The sequence below is a fragment of the Ascaphus truei genome, chromosome 1, assembly GCF_040206685.1.
Source record: "Ascaphus truei isolate aAscTru1 chromosome 1, aAscTru1.hap1, whole genome shotgun sequence".
Classification (NCBI taxonomy): Eukaryota; Metazoa; Chordata; class Amphibia; order Anura; family Ascaphidae; genus Ascaphus; species Ascaphus truei.
The window spans coordinates 256,348,969-256,364,949 of NC_134483.1; the positions used below are offsets into that span (position 1 = coordinate 256,348,969).

The 15,981-nt window shown below is 51.0% G+C and overlaps 1 protein-coding gene across 2 annotated transcripts in view; it reads right to left on the reverse strand.

The window, feature by feature from the left end:
• Positions 1-15,981, reverse strand: part of TRMO (tRNA methyltransferase O) — a 107,511-nt gene that overhangs the window by 50,335 nt on the left and 41,195 nt on the right. The window lies entirely within an intron of this gene.

The window sequence follows — 15,981 nt, forward strand, 5'->3', positions numbered from 1 at the left end:
CCTGTGTCTGTCTGTGTCTCTGTCTGTCTGTCTGTTATTGTCTGTCTGTCTGTGTCTGTCTGTCTGTGTCTGTCTGTGTCTGTCTGTCTGTGTCTGTCTGTGTCTGTCTGTGTCTGTCTGTGTCTGTCTGTGTCTGCCTGCCTGTGTCTGTCTGCCTGTGTCTGTCTGTCTGTGTCTGTCTGTGTCTGTCTGTGTCTGTCTGTGTCTGTCTGTCTGTGTCTCTGTGTCTGTGTGTCTGTCTGTCTGTGTCTGTCTGTGTCTGTCTGTCTGTGTCTGTCTGTGTCTGTCTGTCTGTCTGTGTCTGTCTGTGTCTGTGTGTCTGTGTGTCTGTGTGTCTGTCTGTCTGTGTCTGTCTGTCTGTGTCTGTCTGTGTCTGTCTGTGTCTGTCTGTCTGTGTCTGTCTGTGTCTGTCTGTCTGTGTCTGTGTCTGTCTGTCTGTGTCTGTCTGTGTCTGTCTGTCTGTGTGTCTGTGTGTCTGTGTCTGTGTGTCTGTCTGTGTCTGTCTGTCTGTGTCTGTCTGTCTGTGTCTGTCTGTCTGCGTCTGTCTGTGTCTGTCTGTCTGCGTCTGTCTGTCTGCGTCTGTCTGTCTGCGTCTGTCTGTCTGTCTGCGTCTGTCTGCGTCTGTCTGTGTCTGTCTGTGTCTGTCTGTCTGTGTCTGTCTGTGTCTGTCTGTGTCTGTCTGTCTCTGTCTGTGTCTCTGTCTGTGTCTGTCTGTCTGTGTCTGTCTGTGTCTGTCTGTCTGTGTCTACCTGTGTCTGTCTGTCTGTGTCTGTGTCTGTCTCTGTGTCTGTCTGTGTCTGCCTGCCTGTGTCTGCCTGTGTCTGTCTGTCTGTGTCTGCCTGTGTCTGCCTGTGTCTGTCTGTGTCTGTGTGTCTCTGTGTCTGCCTGTGTCTGTCTGCCTGTGTCTGCCTGCCTGTGTCTGTCTGTGTCTGTGTGTCTGTCTGTGTCTGTCTGTGTCTGTCTGTGTCTGTCTGTGTCTGTCTGTCTGTGTCTGTCTGTGTCTGTCTGTCTGTGTCTGTGTCTGTCTGTCTGTGTCTGTCTGTCTGTGTCTGTCTGTCTGTGTCTGTCTGTGTCTGTGTGTCTGTGTGTCTGTGTGTCTGTGTCTGTGTGTCTGTCTGTCTGTGTCTGTCTGTCTGTCTGTGTCTGTCTGTGTCTGTCTGTGTCTGTCTGTCTGCGTCTGTCTGTGTCTGTCTGTCTGTCTGTGTCTGTCTGTCTGTGTCTGTCTGTGTCTGTCTGTGTCTGTCTGTGTCTGTCTGTCTCTGTCTGTCTGTGTCTGTGTGTCTGTCTGTGTCTGTCTGTCTGTGTCTGTCTGTCTGTGTCTGTCTGTCTGTCTGTGTCTGCCTGTGTCTGTGTCTCTGTCTGTCTCTGTCTGTCTGTGTCTGTGTGTCTGTCTGTGTCTGTGTCTGTCTGTCTGTCTGTGTCTGTCTGTCTGTGTCTGTCTGTCTGTGTCTGTCTGTCTGTGTCTCTGTGTCTGTGTGTCTGTCTGTCTGTGTCTCTGTGTCTGTGTGTCTGTCTGTCTGCGTCTGTCTGTGTCTGTCTGTCTGTGTCTGTCTGTCTGTCTGTGTCTGCCTGTGTCTGTCTGTGTCTGTCTGTCTGTGTCTGTCTGTGTCTGTCTGTGTCTGTCTGTCTCTGTCTGTGTCTCTGTCTGTGTCTGTCTGTCTGTGTCTGTCTGTGTCTGTCTGTCTGTGTCTACCTGTGTCTGTCTGTCTGTGTCTGTGTCTGTCTCTGTGTCTGTCTGTGTCTGCCTGCCTGTGTCTGCCTGTGTCTGTGTGTCTGTCTGTGTCTGTCTGTGTCTGTCTGTGTCTGTCTGTGTCTGTCTGTCTGTGTCTGTCTGTGTCTGTCTGTCTGTGTCTGTGTCTGTCTGTCTGTGTCTGTCTGTGTCTGTGTGTCTGTGTGTCTGTGTGTCTGTGTCTGTGTGTCTGTCTGTCTGTGTCTGTCTGTCTGTCTGTGTCTGTCTGTCTGTCTGTGTCTGTCTGTCTGTCTGTGTCTGTCTGTGTCTGTCTGTGTCTGTCTGTCTGCGTCTGTCTGTGTCTGTCTGTCTGTGTCTGTCTGTGTCTGTCTGCGTCTGTCTGCGTCTGTCTGTCTGTGTCTGTCTGTGTCTGTCTGTCTGTCTGCGTCTGTCTGCGTCTGTCTGCGTCTGTCTGTCTGTCTGCGTCTGTCTGTCTGTCTGCGTCTGTCTGTCTGTCTGTCTGTGTCTGTCTGTGTCTGTGTGTCTGTGTCTGTCTGTCTGTCTGTGTCTGTCTGTCTGTCTGTGTCTGTCTGTGTCTGTGTGTCTGTGTGTCTGTGTCTGTGTGTCTGTGTCTGTCTGTGTGTCTGTGTCTGTCTGTCTGTGTCTGTCTGTGTCTGTCTGTCTGTGTCTGTCTGTCTGTGTCTGTCTGTGTCTGTCTATCTGTGTCTGTCTGTGTCTGTCTGTCTGTCTCTGTCTGTCTGTGTCTGTGTGTCTGTCTGTCTGTGTCTGTCTGTCTGTGTCTGTCTGTGTCTGTCTGTCTGTCTGTGTCTGTCTGTGTCTGCCTGTGTCTGTGTCTCTGTCTGTCTCTGTCTGTCTGTGTCTGTGTGTCTGTCTGTGTCTGTGTCTGTCTGTCTGTCTGTGTCTGTCTGTCTGTGTCTCTGTGTCTGTGTGTCTGTCTGTCTGTGTCTGTCTGTCTGTGTCTGTGTGTCTGTCTGTGTCTGTCTGTCTGCGTCTGTCTGTGTCTGTCTGTCTGTGTCTGTCTGTCTGTCTGTGTCTGTCTGTGTCTGTCTGTGTCTGTGTGTCTGTCTGTGTCTGTCTGTCTGTGTCTGTCTGTCTGTGTCTGTCTGTGTCTTTCTGTCTGTGTCTGTCTGTCTGTGTCTGTCTGTGTCTGTCTGTGTCTGTCTGTGTCTGTCTGTCTGTCTGTGTCTGTCTGTGTCTGTCTGTCTGTGTCTGTCTGTCTGTGTCTGTCTGTCTGTGTCTGTCTGTGTCTGTCTGTCTGTGTCTGTCTGTGTCTGCCTGTGTCTGTGTCTCTGTCTGTCTCTGTCTGTGTCTGTCTGTCTGTGTCTGTCTGTCTCTGTCTGTCTGTGTCTGTCTGTGTGTGTCTGTCTGTGTGTGTCTGTCTGTGTCTGTCTGTCTGTGTCTGTCTGTGTCTGTCTGTCTGTGTCTGTCTGCGTCTGTCTGTCTGCGTCTGTCTGCGTCTGTCTGTCTGTCTGTGTCTGTCTGTGTCTGTCTGTGTCTGTCTGTCTGTGTCTGTCTGTGTCTGTCTGTCTGTGTCTGTCTGTCTGTGTCTGTCTGTCTGTGTCTGTCTGTGTCTGTCTGTGTCTGTCTGTCTGTGTCTGCCTGTGTCTGTGTCTCTGTCTGTCTCTGTCTGTCTGTGTCTGTCTGTGTCTGTCTGTCTGTCTGTCTGTGTCTGTCTGTCTGTGTCTGTCTGTGTCTGTCTGTCTGTGTCTGTCTGTCTGTGTCTGTCTGTGTCTGTCTGTGTCTGTCTGTGTCTGTCTGTCTGTGTCTGTCTGTGTCTGTCTGTCTGTGTCTCTGTGTCTGTCTGTGTCTGTCTGTCTGTGTCTGTCTGTCTGTCTGTCTGCGTCTGTCTGTCTGCGTCTGTCTGTGTCTGTCTGTCTGCGTCTGTCTGTGTCTGTCTGTCTGTGTCTGTCTGTGTCTGTCTGTCTGTCTGCGTCTGTCTGTCTGTGTCTGCCTGTGTCTGCCTGTGTCTGTCTGTCTCTGTCTGTGTCTCTGTCTGTCTGTCTGTTATTGTCTGTCTGTCAGTGTCTGTGTCTGTCTGTGTCTGTCTGTCTGTGTCTGTCTGTCTGTGTCTGTCTGTCTGTGTCTGTCTGTCTGTCTGCGTCTGTCTGTCTGCGTCTGTCTGTCTGTGTCTGCCTGTGTCTGCCTGTGTCTGCCTGTGTCTGTCTGTGTCTCTGTCTGTCTGTCTGTTATTGTCTGTCTGTCTGTCTGTGTCTGTCTGTGTCTGCCTGTGTCTGTCTGCCTGTGTCTGTCTGTCTGTGTCTGTCTGTGTCTGTCTGTGTCTGTCTGTCTGTGTCTGTCTGTGTCTGTCTGTCTGTGTCTCTGTGTCTGTGTGTCTGTCTGTGTCTGTCTGTCTGTGTCTGTCTGTCTGTGTCTGTCTGTGTCTTTCTGTCTGTCTGTCTGTGTCTGTCTGTCTGTCTGTGTCTGTCTGTGTGTCTGTGTCTGTCTGTCTGTGTCTGTCTGTCTGTGTCTGTCTGTGTCTGCGTCTGTCTGTGTCTGTCTGTCTGTGTCTGTCTGTCTGTGTCTGTCTGTCTGTGTTTGTCTGTGTGTGTCTGTCTGTCTGCGTCTGTCTGCGTCTGTCTGTCTGTCTGTGTCTGTCTGTGTCTGTCTGTGTCTGTCTGTCTGTGTGTGTCTGTCTGTGTTTGTCTGTCTGTGTTTGTCTGTGTCTGTCTGTGTCTGTGTTTGTCTGTGTGTGTCTGTCTGTCTGTGTCTGTCTGTCTGTCTGCGTCTGTCTGCGTCTGTCTGCGTCTGTGTGTCTGTCTGCGTCTGTCTGTGTCTGTCTGTGTCTGTGTCTGTCTGTGTCTGTCTGTGTCTGTGTTTGTCTGTGTGTGTCTGTCTGTCTGCGTCTGTCTGCGTCTGTCTGTGTCTGTCTGTCTGTGTCTGTCTGTCTGTGTCTGTCTGTCTGTGTCTGTCTGTCTGTGTCTGTCTGTGTTTGTCTGTCTGTGTTTGTCTGTGTCTGTGTTTGTCTGTGTGTGTCTGTCTGTCTGTGTCTGTCTGTCTGTCTGCGTCTGTCTGCGTCTGTCTGCGTCTGTCTGCGTCTGTGTGTCTGTCTGCGTCTGTCTGCGTCTGTCTGTGTCTGTCTGTCTGTGTCTGTCTGTCTGTGTCTGTCTGTCTGTGTCTGTCTGTCTGTGTCTGTCTGTCTGTCTGTGTCTGTCTGTGTCTGTCTGTCTGTCTGTGTCTGTCTCTGTCTGTCTGTGTCTGTGTGTCTGTGTGTCTGTGTCTGTGTGTCTGTCTGTGTCTGTCTGTCTGTCTGTGTCTGTCTGTGTCTGTCTGTCTGTCTCTGTCTGTCTGTGTCTGTGTGTCTGTCTGTGTCTGTCTGTCTGTGTCTGTCTGTGTCTTTCTGTCTGTGTCTGTCTGTCTGTGTCTGTCTGTGTCTGTCTGTGTCTGCCTGTGTCTGTGTCTCTGTCTGTCTGTGTCTGTGTGTCTGTCTGTGTCTGTGTCTGTCTGTCTGTGTCTGTCTGTCTGTGTCTGTCTGTCTGTGTCTGTCTGTCTGTGTCTCTGTGTCTGTGTCTCTGTGTCTGTGTGTCTGTCTGTCTGTGTCTGTCTGTGTCTGTCTGTCTGTGTCTCTGTGTCTGTGTGTCTGTCTGTGTCTGTCTGTGTCTGTCTGTCTGTGTCTGTCTGCGTCTGTCTGTGTCTGTCTGTCTGTCTGTGTCTGTCTGTGTCTGTGTGTCTGTGTCTCTGTCTGTCTGTCTGTCTGTGTCTGTCTGTCTGTGTCTGTCTGTGTCTGTCTGTCTGTCTGTGTCTGTCTGTGTCTGTCTGTCTGTGTCTGTCTGTGTCTGTCTGTGTCTGTCTGTCTGTCTGTGTCTGTCTGTCTGTGTCTGTCTGTGTCTGCCTGTGTCTGTGTCTCTGTCTGTCTCTGTCTGTCTGTGTCTGTCTGTGTCTGTCTGTCTGTGTCTGTCTGTCTGTCTGTGTCTGTCTGTGTCTGTGTGTCTGTCTGTCTGTGTCTGTCTGTCTGTGTCTGTCTGTCTGTGTCTGTCTGTCTGTGTCTGTCTGTGTCTGTCTGTGTCTGTCTGTCTGTCTGTGTCTGTCTGTGTCTGTCTGTCTGTCTGTGTCTGTCTGTCTGTGTCTGTCTGTGTCTGTCTGTGTCTGTCTGTCTGTGTGTCTGTGTGTCTGTGTCTGTGTGTCTGTCTGTGTCTGTGTCTGTCTGTGTCTGTCTGTGTCTGTCTGTCTGTGTCTGTCTGTGTCTGTCTGTGTCTGCCTGTGTCTGTCTGTGTCTCTGTCTGTCTGTCTGTTATTGTCTGTTATTGTCTGTCTGTCTGTCTGTGTCTGTCTGTCTGTGTCTGTCTGTCTGTGTCTGTCTGTGTCTGTCTGTGTCTGTCTGTGTCTGCCTGCCTGTGTCTGTCTGTCTGTGTCTGTCTGTGTCTGTCTGTGTCTGTCTGTGTCTGTCTGTCTGTGTCTGTCTGTGTCTGTCTGTCTGTGTCTCTGTGTCTGTGTGTCTGTCTGTCTGTGTCTGTCTGTGTCTGTCTGTCTGTGTCTTTCTGTCTGTGTCTGTCTGTGTCTGTCTGTCTGTCTGTGTCTGTCTGTGTCTGTCTGTGTCTGTGTGTCTGTCTGTGTCTGTCTGTCTGTGTCTGTCTGTCTGTGTCTGTCTGTGTCTGTCTGTGTCTGTCTGTCTGTGTCTGTCTGTGTCTGTCTGTGTCTGTCTGTCTGTCTGTGTCTGTCTGTCTGTGTCTGTCTGTCTGTGTCTGTGTCTGTCTGTCTGTGTCTGTCTGTCTGTGTCTGTCTGCGTCTGTCTGTCTGCGTCTGTCTGTCTGCGTCTGTCTGCGTCTGTCTGCGTCTGTCTGTGTCTGTCTGTCTGTGTCTGTCTGTGTCTGCCTGTGTCTGTCTGTCTCTGTCTGTGTCTCTGTCTGTGTCTGTCTGTCTGTGTCTGTCTGTGTCTGTCTGTCTGTGTCTACCTGTGTCTGTCTGTCTGTGTCTGTGTCTGTCTCTGTGTCTGTCTGTGTCTGCCTGCCTGTGTCTGTCTGTCTGTGTCTGCCTGTGTCTGCCTGTGTCTGCCTGTGTCTGTCTGCCTGTGTCTGCCTGTGTCTGTCTGCCTGTGTCTGCCTGCCTGTGTCTGCCTGTGTCTGCCTGTGTCTGTCTGTGTCTGTGTGTCTCTGTGTCTGCCTGTGTCTGTCTGCCTGTGTCTGCCTGCCTGTGTCTGTCTGTGTCTGTGTGTCTGTCTGTGTCTGTCTGTGTCTGTCTGTGTCTGTCTGTCTGTGTCTGTCTGTGTCTGTCTGTGTCTGTCTGTGTGTCTGTCTGTCTGTGTCTGTCTGTCTGTGTCTGTCTGTCTGTGTCTGTCTGTCTGTCTCTGTCTGTCTCTGTCTGTCTGTGTGTCTGTGTGTCTGTGTGTCTGTGTGTCTGTGTCTGTGTGTCTGTCTGTGTCTGTCTGTCTGTCTGTGTCTGTCTGTGTCTGTCTGTCTGCGTCTGTCTGCGTCTGTCTGTGTCTGTCTGTCTGTCTGTGTCTGTCTGTCTGTGTCTGTCTATCTGTGTCTGTCTGTGTCTGTCTGTGTCTGTCTGTCTCTGTCTGTCTCTGTCTGTCTCTGTCTGTCTGTGTCTGTGTGTCTGTCTGTGTCTGTCTGTCTGTGTCTGTCTGTGTCTGTCTGTCTGTGTCTGTCTGTCTGTCTGTGTCTGCCTGTGTCTGTGTCTCTGTCTGTCTCTGTCTGTCTGTGTCTGTGTGTCTGTCTGTGTCTGTGTCTGTCTGTCTGTCTGTGTCTGTCTGTCTGTGTCTGTCTGTCTGTGTCTGTCTGTCTGTGTCTGTCTGTCTGTGTCTGTCTGTCTGTGTCTGCCTGTGTCTGTCTGTCTCTGTCTGTGTCTGTCTGTTATTGTCTGTCTGTCTGTGTCTGTCTGTGTTTGTCTGTCTGTGTCTGTCTGTCTGTCTGTGTCTGTCTGTGTCTGTCTGTGTCTGTCTGTGTCTGTGTTTGTCTGTGTGTGTCTGTCTGTCTGTGTCTGTCTGTGTCTGTCTGCGTCTGTCTGCGTCTGTATGCGTCTGTCTGTCTGTCTGTGTCTGTCTGTGTCTGTCTGTCTGTGTCTGTCTGTCTGTCTGCGTCTGTCTGCGTCTGTCTGCGTCTGTCTGCGTCTGTCTGTCTGTCTGTCTGTCTGTCTGTGTCTGTCTGTGTCTGTGTCTGTCTGTGTCTGTGTCTGTCTGTGTCTGTCTGTCTGTCTGTGTCTGTCTGTCTGTGTCTGTCTGTCTGTCTGTGTCTGTGTGTCTGTGTCTGTGTGTCTGTGTCTGTCTGTCTGTCTGTGTCTGTCTGTCTGTGTCTGTCTGTGTCTGTCTGTGTCTGTCTGTGTCTGTCTGTCTGCGTCTGTCTGTGTCTGTCTGTCTGTGTCTGTCTGTGTCTGTCTATCTGTGTCTGTCTGTGTCTGTCTGTCTGTCTCTGTCTGTCTGTGTCTGTGTGTCTGTCTGTGTCTGTCTGTCTGTGTCTGTCTGTCTGTGTCTGTCTGTGTCTGTCTGTCTGTGTCTGTCTGTGTCTGCCTGTGTCTGTGTCTCTGTCTGTCTCTGTCTGTCTGTGTCTGTGTGTCTGTCTGTGTCTGTGTCTGTCTGTCTGTCTGTGTCTGTCTGTCTGTGTCTCTGTGTCTGTGTGTCTGTCTGTCTGTGTCTGTCTGTCTGTGTCTGTCTGTCTGTGTCTGTGTGTCTGTCTGTGTCTGTCTGTCTGCGTCTGTCTGTGTCTGTCTGTCTGTGTCTGTCTGTCTGTCTGTGTCTGTCTGTGTCTGTCTGTCTGTGTCTGTCTGTCTGTGTCTGTCTGTGTCTTTCTGTCTGCGTCTGTCTGTGTCTGTCTGCGTCTGTCTGTGTCTGTCTGTGTCTGTCTGTCTGTCTGTGTCTGTCTGTGTCTGTCTGTCTGTGTCTGTCTGTCTGTCTGTGTCTGTCTGTGTCTGTGTGTCTGTCTGTGTCTGTCTGTCTGTGTCTGTCTGTCTGTGTCTGTCTGTCTGTGTCTGTCTGTCTGTGTCTGTCTGTGTCTGTCTGTCTGTCTGTGTCTGTCTGTGTCTGTCTGTCTGTGTCTGTGTCTGTCTGTCTGTGTCTGTCTGTCTGTGTCTGTCTGTCTGTGTCTGCCTGTGTCTGTGTCTCTGTCTGTCTCTGTCTGTCTGTGTCTGTCTGTGTCTGTCTGTCTGTGTCTGTCTGTGTCTGTCTGTCTGTGTCTGTCTGTGTCTGTCTGTCTGTGTCTGTCTGTCTGTGTCTGTCTGTCTGTGTCTGTCTGTCTGTGTCTGTCTGTGTCTGTCTGTGTCTGTCTGTGTCTGCCTGTGTCTGTGTCTCTGTCTGTCTCTGTCTGTGTCTGTCTGTCTGTGTCTGTCTGTCTCTGTCTGTCTGTGTCTGTCTGTGTGTGTCTGTCTGTGTGTGTCTGTCTGTGTCTGTCTGTCTGTGTCTGTCTGTCTGTGTCTGCCTGTGTCTGTGTCTCTGTCTGTCTCTGTCTGTCTGTGTCTGTCTGTGTCTGTCTGTCTGTGTCTGTCTGTGTCTGTCTGTCTGTGTCTGTCTGTGTCTGTCTGTCTGTGTCTGTCTGTCTGTGTCTGTCTGTCTGTGTCTGTCTGTCTGTGTCTGTCTGTGTCTGTCTGTGTCTGTCTGTGTCTGCCTGTGTCTGTGTCTCTGTCTGTCTCTGTCTGTGTCTGTCTGTCTGTGTCTGTCTGTCTCTGTCTGTCTGTGTCTGTCTGTGTGTGTCTGTCTGTCTGCGTCTGTCTGTCTGCGTCTGTCTGTCTGCGTCTGTCTGTCTGCGTCTGTCTGTCTGTCTGTGTCTGTCTGTGTCTGTCTGTGTCTGTCTGTGTCTGCCTGTGTCTGTCTGTCTCTGTCTGTGTCTCTGTCTGTGTCTGTCTGTCTGTGTCTGTCTGTGTCTGTCTGTCTGTGTCTACCTGTGTCTGTCTGTCTGTGTCTGTGTCTGTCTCTGTGTCTGTCTGTGTCTGCCTGCCTGTGTCTGTCTGTCTGTGTCTGCCTGTGTCTGCCTGTGTCTGCCTGTGTCTGTCTGCCTGTGTCTGCCTGTGTCTGTCTGCCTGTGTCTGCCTGCCTGTGTCTGCCTGTGTCTGCCTGTGTCTGTCTGTGTCTGTGTGTCTCTGTGTCTGCCTGTGTCTGTCTGCCTGTGTCTGCCTGCCTGTGTCTGTCTGTGTCTGTGTGTCTGTCTGTGTCTGTCTGTGTCTGTCTGTGTCTGTCTGTCTGTGTCTGTCTGTGTCTGTCTGTGTCTGTCTGTGTGTCTGTCTGTCTGTGTCTGTCTGTCTGTGTCTGTCTGTCTGTGTCTGTCTGTCTGTCTCTGTCTGTCTCTGTCTGTCTGTGTCTGTCTGTGTCTGTCTGTCTGTGTCTGTCTGTCTGTGTCTGTCTGTCTGTGTCTGTCTGTCTGTGTCTGTCTGTGTCTGTCTGTGTCTGTCTGTGTCTGCCTGTGTCTGTGTCTCTGTCTGTCTCTGTCTGTGTCTGTCTGTCTGTGTCTGTCTGTCTCTGTCTGTCTGTGTCTGTCTGTGTGTGTCTGTCTGTGTGTGTCTGTCTGTGTCTGTCTGTCTGTGTCTGTCTGTCTGTGTCTGCCTGTGTCTGTGTCTCTGTCTGTCTCTGTCTGTCTGTGTCTGTCTGTGTCTGTCTGTCTGTGTCTGTCTGTGTCTGTCTGTCTGTGTCTGTCTGTGTCTGTCTGTCTGTGTCTGTCTGTCTGTGTCTGTCTGTCTGTGTCTGTCTGTCTGTGTCTGTCTGTGTCTGTCTGTGTCTGTCTGTGTCTGCCTGTGTCTGTGTCTCTGTCTGTCTCTGTCTGTGTCTGTCTGTCTGTGTCTGTCTGTCTCTGTCTGTCTGTGTCTGTCTGTGTGTGTCTGTCTGTCTGCGTCTGTCTGTCTGCGTCTGTCTGTCTGCGTCTGTCTGTCTGCGTCTGTCTGTCTGTCTGTGTCTGTCTGTGTCTGTCTGTGTCTGTCTGTGTCTGCCTGTGTCTGTCTGTCTCTGTCTGTGTCTCTGTCTGTGTCTGTCTGTCTGTGTCTGTCTGTGTCTGTCTGTCTGTGTCTACCTGTGTCTGTCTGTCTGTGTCTGTGTCTGTCTCTGTGTCTGTCTGTGTCTGCCTGCCTGTGTCTGTCTGTCTGTGTCTGCCTGTGTCTGCCTGTGTCTGCCTGTGTCTGTCTGCCTGTGTCTGCCTGTGTCTGTCTGCCTGTGTCTGCCTGCCTGTGTCTGCCTGTGTCTGCCTGTGTCTGTCTGTGTCTGTGTGTCTCTGTGTCTGCCTGTGTCTGTCTGCCTGTGTCTGCCTGCCTGTGTCTGTCTGTGTCTGTGTGTCTGTCTGTGTCTGTCTGTGTCTGTCTGTGTCTGTCTGTCTGTGTCTGTCTGTGTCTGTCTGTGTCTGTCTGTGTGTCTGTCTGTCTGTGTCTGTCTGTCTGTGTCTGTCTGTCTGTGTCTGTCTGTCTGTCTCTGTCTGTCTCTGTCTGTCTGTGTGTCTGTGTGTCTGTGTGTCTGTGTGTCTGTGTCTGTGTGTCTGTCTGTGTCTGTCTGTCTGTCTGTGTCTGTCTGTGTCTGTCTGTCTGCGTCTGTCTGCGTCTGTCTGTGTCTGTCTGTCTGTCTGTGTCTGTCTGTCTGTGTCTGTCTATCTGTGTCTGTCTGTGTCTGTCTGTGTCTGTCTGTCTCTGTCTGTCTCTGTCTGTCTCTGTCTGTCTGTGTCTGTGTGTCTGTCTGTGTCTGTCTGTCTGTGTCTGTCTGTGTCTGTCTGTCTGTGTCTGTCTGTCTGTCTGTGTCTGCCTGTGTCTGTGTCTCTGTCTGTCTCTGTCTGTCTGTGTCTGTGTGTCTGTCTGTGTCTGTGTCTGTCTGTCTGTCTGTGTCTGTCTGTCTGTGTCTGTCTGTCTGTGTCTGTCTGTCTGTGTCTGTCTGTCTGTGTCTGTCTGTCTGTGTCTGCCTGTGTCTGTCTGTCTCTGTCTGTGTCTGTCTGTTATTGTCTGTCTGTCTGTGTCTGTCTGTGTTTGTCTGTCTGTGTCTGTCTGTCTGTCTGTGTCTGTCTGTGTCTGTCTGTGTCTGTCTGTGTCTGTGTTTGTCTGTGTGTGTCTGTCTGTCTGTGTCTGTCTGTGTCTGTCTGCGTCTGTCTGCGTCTGTATGCGTCTGTCTGTCTGTCTGTGTCTGTCTGTGTCTGTCTGTCTGTGTCTGTCTGTCTGTCTGCGTCTGTCTGCGTCTGTCTGCGTCTGTCTGTCTGTCTGCGTCTGTCTGTCTGTCTGTCTGTGTCTGTCTGTGTCTGTGTCTGTCTGTGTCTGTGTCTGTCTGTGTCTGTCTGTCTGTCTGTGTCTGTCTGTCTGTGTCTGTCTGTCTGTCTGTGTCTGTGTGTCTGTGTCTGTGTGTCTGTGTCTGTCTGTCTGTCTGTGTCTGTCTGTCTGTGTCTGTCTGTGTCTGTCTGTGTCTGTCTGTGTCTGTCTGTCTGCGTCTGTCTGTGTCTGTCTGTCTGTGTCTGTCTGTGTCTGTCTATCTGTGTCTGTCTGTGTCTGTCTGTCTGTCTCTGTCTGTCTGTGTCTGTGTGTCTGTCTGTGTCTGTCTGTCTGTGTCTGTCTGTCTGTGTCTGTCTGTGTCTGTCTGTCTGTGTCTGTCTGTGTCTGCCTGTGTCTGTGTCTCTGTCTGTCTCTGTCTGTCTGTGTCTGTGTGTCTGTCTGTGTCTGTGTCTGTCTGTCTGTCTGTGTCTGTCTGTCTGTGTCTCTGTGTCTGTGTGTCTGTCTGTCTGTGTCTGTCTGTCTGTGTCTGTCTGTCTGTGTCTGTGTGTCTGTCTGTGTCTGTCTGTCTGCGTCTGTCTGTGTCTGTCTGTCTGTGTCTGTCTGTCTGTCTGTGTCTGTCTGTGTCTGTCTGTCTGTGTCTGTCTGTCTGTGTCTGTCTGTGTCTTTCTGTCTGCGTCTGTCTGTGTCTGTCTGCGTCTGTCTGTGTCTGTCTGTGTCTGTCTGTCTGTCTGTGTCTGTCTGTGTCTGTCTGTCTGTGTCTGTCTGTCTGTCTGTGTCTGTCTGTGTCTGTGTGTCTGTCTGTGTCTGTCTGTCTGTGTCTGTCTGTCTGTGTCTGTCTGTCTGTGTCTGTCTGTCTGTGTCTGTCTGTGTCTGTCTGTCTGTCTGTGTCTGTCTGTGTCTGTCTGTCTGTGTCTGTGTCTGTCTGTCTGTGTCTGTCTGTCTGTGTCTGTCTGTCTGTGTCTGCCTGTGTCTGTGTCTCTGTCTGTCTCTGTCTGTCTGTGTCTGTCTGTGTCTGTCTGTCTGTGTCTGTCTGTGTCTGTCTGTCTGTGTCTGTCTGTGTCTGTCTGTCTGTGTCTGTCTGTCTGTGTCTGTCTGTCTGTGTCTGTCTGTCTGTGTCTGTCTGTGTCTGTCTGTGTCTGTCTGTGTCTGCCTGTGTCTGTGTCTCTGTCTGTCTCTGTCTGTCTGTGTCTGTCTGTGTCTGTCTGTCTGTGTCTGTCTGTGTCTGTCTGTCTGTCTGTGTCTGTCTGTCTGTGTCTGTCTGTGTCTGTCTGTCTGTGTCTGTCTGTGTCTGTCTGTGTCTCTGTGTCTGTGTGTCTGTCTGTGTCTGTCTGTCTGTGTCTGTCTGTCTGTCTGCGTCTGTCTGTCTGCGTCTGTCTGTCTGCGTCTGTCTGTGTCTGTCTGTCTGCGTCTGTCTGTGTCTGTGTGTCTGTGTGTCTGTGTGTCTGTGTCTGTGTGTCTGTGTGTCTGTGTCTGTGTGTCTGTCTGTGTCTGTCTGTCTGCGTCTGTCTGCGTCTGTCTGTGTCTGTCTGTCTGTGTCTGTCTATCTGTGTCTGTCTGTGTCTGTGTGTCTGTCTGTGTCTGTCTGTGTCTGTCTGTCTGTGTCTGTCTGTGTCTTTCTGTCTGTGTCTGTCTGTCTGTGTCTGCCTGTGTCTGTGTGTCTGTCTGTGTCTGTGTCTGTCTGTCTGTGTCTTTCTGTCTGTCTCTGTCTGTCTGTGTCTGTGTGTCTGTCTGTGTCTGTGTCTGTCTGTCTGTCTGTGTCTGTCTGTCTGTGTCTGTCTGTGTCTGTCTGTCTGTGTCTCTGTGTCTGTGTGTCTGTCTGTCTATGTCTGTCTGTCTGCGTCTGTCTGTGTCTGTCTGTCTGTGTCTGTCTGTCTGCCTGTGTCTGTCTGTCTCTGTCTGTGTCTGTCTGTTATTGTCTGTCTGTCTGTGTCTGTGTTTGTCTGTCTGTGTCTGTCTGTGTCTGTCTGTCTGTCTGTGTCTGTCTGTGTCTGTCTGTGTCTGTCTGTGTCTGTGTTTGTCTGTGTGTGTCTGTCTGTGTCTGTCTGTCTGTGTCTGTCTGTGTCTGTCTGTCTGTGTCTGTCTGTCTGTGTCTGTCTGTGTCTGTGTTTGTCTGTGTGTGTCTGTCTGTCTGTGTCTGTCTGTGTCTGTCTGTCTGCGTCTGTCTGCGTCTGTCTGTCTGTCTGTGTCTGTCTGTGTCTGTCTGTGTCTGTCTGTGTCTGTCTGTCTGTGTCTGTCTGTCTGTCTGTGTCTGTCTGTCTGTCTGTGTCTGTCTGTGTCTGTGTGTCTGTGTGTCTGTGTCTGTGTGTCTGTGTCTCTGTGTCTGTCTGTCTGTCTGTGTCTGTCTGTCTGTGTCTGTCTGTGTCTGTCTGTCTGCGTCTGTCTGCGTCTGTCTGTGTCTGTCTGTCTGTCTGTGTCTGTCTGTGTCTGTCTATCTGTGTCTGTCTGTGTCTGTCTGTGTCTGTCTGTCTGTCTCTGTCTGTCTGTGTCTGTGTGTCTGTCTGTGTCTGTCTGTCTGTGTCTTTCTGTCTGTGTCTGTCTGTCTGTGTCTGTCTGTCTGTGTCTGTCTGTGTCTGTCTGTCTGTGTCTGCCTGTGTCTGTGTCTCTGTCTGTCTCTGTCTGTCTGTGTCTGTGTGTCTGTCTGTGTCTGTGTCTGTCTGTCTGTCTGTGTCTGTCTGTCTGTGTCTGTCTGTCTGTGTCTCTGTGTCTGTGTGTCTGTCTGTCTGTGTCTGTCTGTCTGTGTCTCTGTGTCTGTGTGTCTGTCTGTGTCTGTCTGTCTGTGTCTGTCTGTCTGTCTGTGTGTCTGTGTCTGTGTGTCTGTCTGTGTCTGTCTGTGTCTGTGTCTGTCTGTGTCTGTCTGTGTCTTTCTGTCTGTGTCTGTCTGTCTGTCTGTGTCTGTCTGCGTCTGTCTGTCTGTGTCTGTCTGTGTCTGTCTGTCTGTCTGTGTCTGTCTGTGTGTGTCTGTCTGTGTCTGTCTGTGTCTGTCTGTCTGTGTCTGTCTGTGTCTGTCTGTCTGTGTCTGTCTGTCTGTGTCTGTCTGTCTGTGTCTGTCTGTGTCTGTCTGTGTCTGTCTGTCTGTGTCTGTCTGTCTGTCTGTGTCTGTCTGTGTCTGTCTGTGTCTGTCTGTGTCTGTCTGTCTGTGTCTGTCTGTGTCTGTCTGTGTCTGCCTGCCTGTGTCTGTCTGCCTGTGTCTGCCTGTGTCTGTCTGTGTCTGTCTGTCTGTGTCTGTCTGTGTCTGTCTGTCTGTGTCTCTGTGTCTGTCTGTGTCTGTCTGTCTGTCTGTCTGTGTCTGTCTGTGTCTGTGTCTGTGTGTCTGTCTGTGTCTGTCTGTCTGTGTCTGTCTGTCTGTGTCTGTCTGTCTGTGTCTGTCTGTCTGTGTCTGTCTGCGTCTGTCTGTCTGTGTCTGTCTGTGTCTGTCTGTCTGTGTCTGTCTGTGTCTGTCTGTCTGTGTCTGTCTGTGTCTGTCTGTCTGTGTCTGTCTGTGTCTGTCTGTCTGTGTCTGTCTGTCTGTGTGTCTGTGTCTGTGTGTCTGTCTGTGTCTTTCTGTCTGTGTCTGTCTGTGTCTGTCTGTCTGTCTGTGTCTGTCTGTCTGTGTCTGTCTGTGTCTGTCTGTCTGCGTCTGTCTGTGTCTGTCTGTCTGCGTCTGTCTGTCTGCGTCTGTCTGTCTGCGTCTGTCTGTCTGTGTCTGTCTGTGTCTGCCTGTGTCTGCCTGTGTCTGTCTGTCTCTGTCTGTGTCTCTGTCTGTGTCTGTCTGTCTGTTATTGTCTGTCTGTCTGTGTCTGTGTCTGTCTGTCTGTGTCTGTGTCTGTCTGTCTGTGTCTGTGTCTGTCTGTCTGTGTCTGTCTGTCTGTGTCTGTCTGTGTCTGTCTGTGTCTACCTGTGTCTGTCTTTCTGTGTCTGTGTCTGTCTCTGTGTCTGCCTGTGTCTGTCTGTCTGTGTCTGCCTGTGTCTGCCTGTGTCTGTCTGTGTCTGTGTGTCTCTGTGTCTGCCTGTGTCTGTCTGCCTGCCTGTGTCTGCCTGTGTCTGTCTGTGTCTGTCTGTGTCTGTCTGTCTGTGTCTGTCTGTCTGTGTCTGTCTGTCTGTGTCTGTCTGTGTCTGTCTGTCTGTGTCTGTGTCTGTCTGTCTGTGTCTGTCTGTGTCTGTCTGTCTGTGTCTGTCTCTGTCTGTCTGTGTCTGTGTGTCTGTGTCTGTGTGTCTGT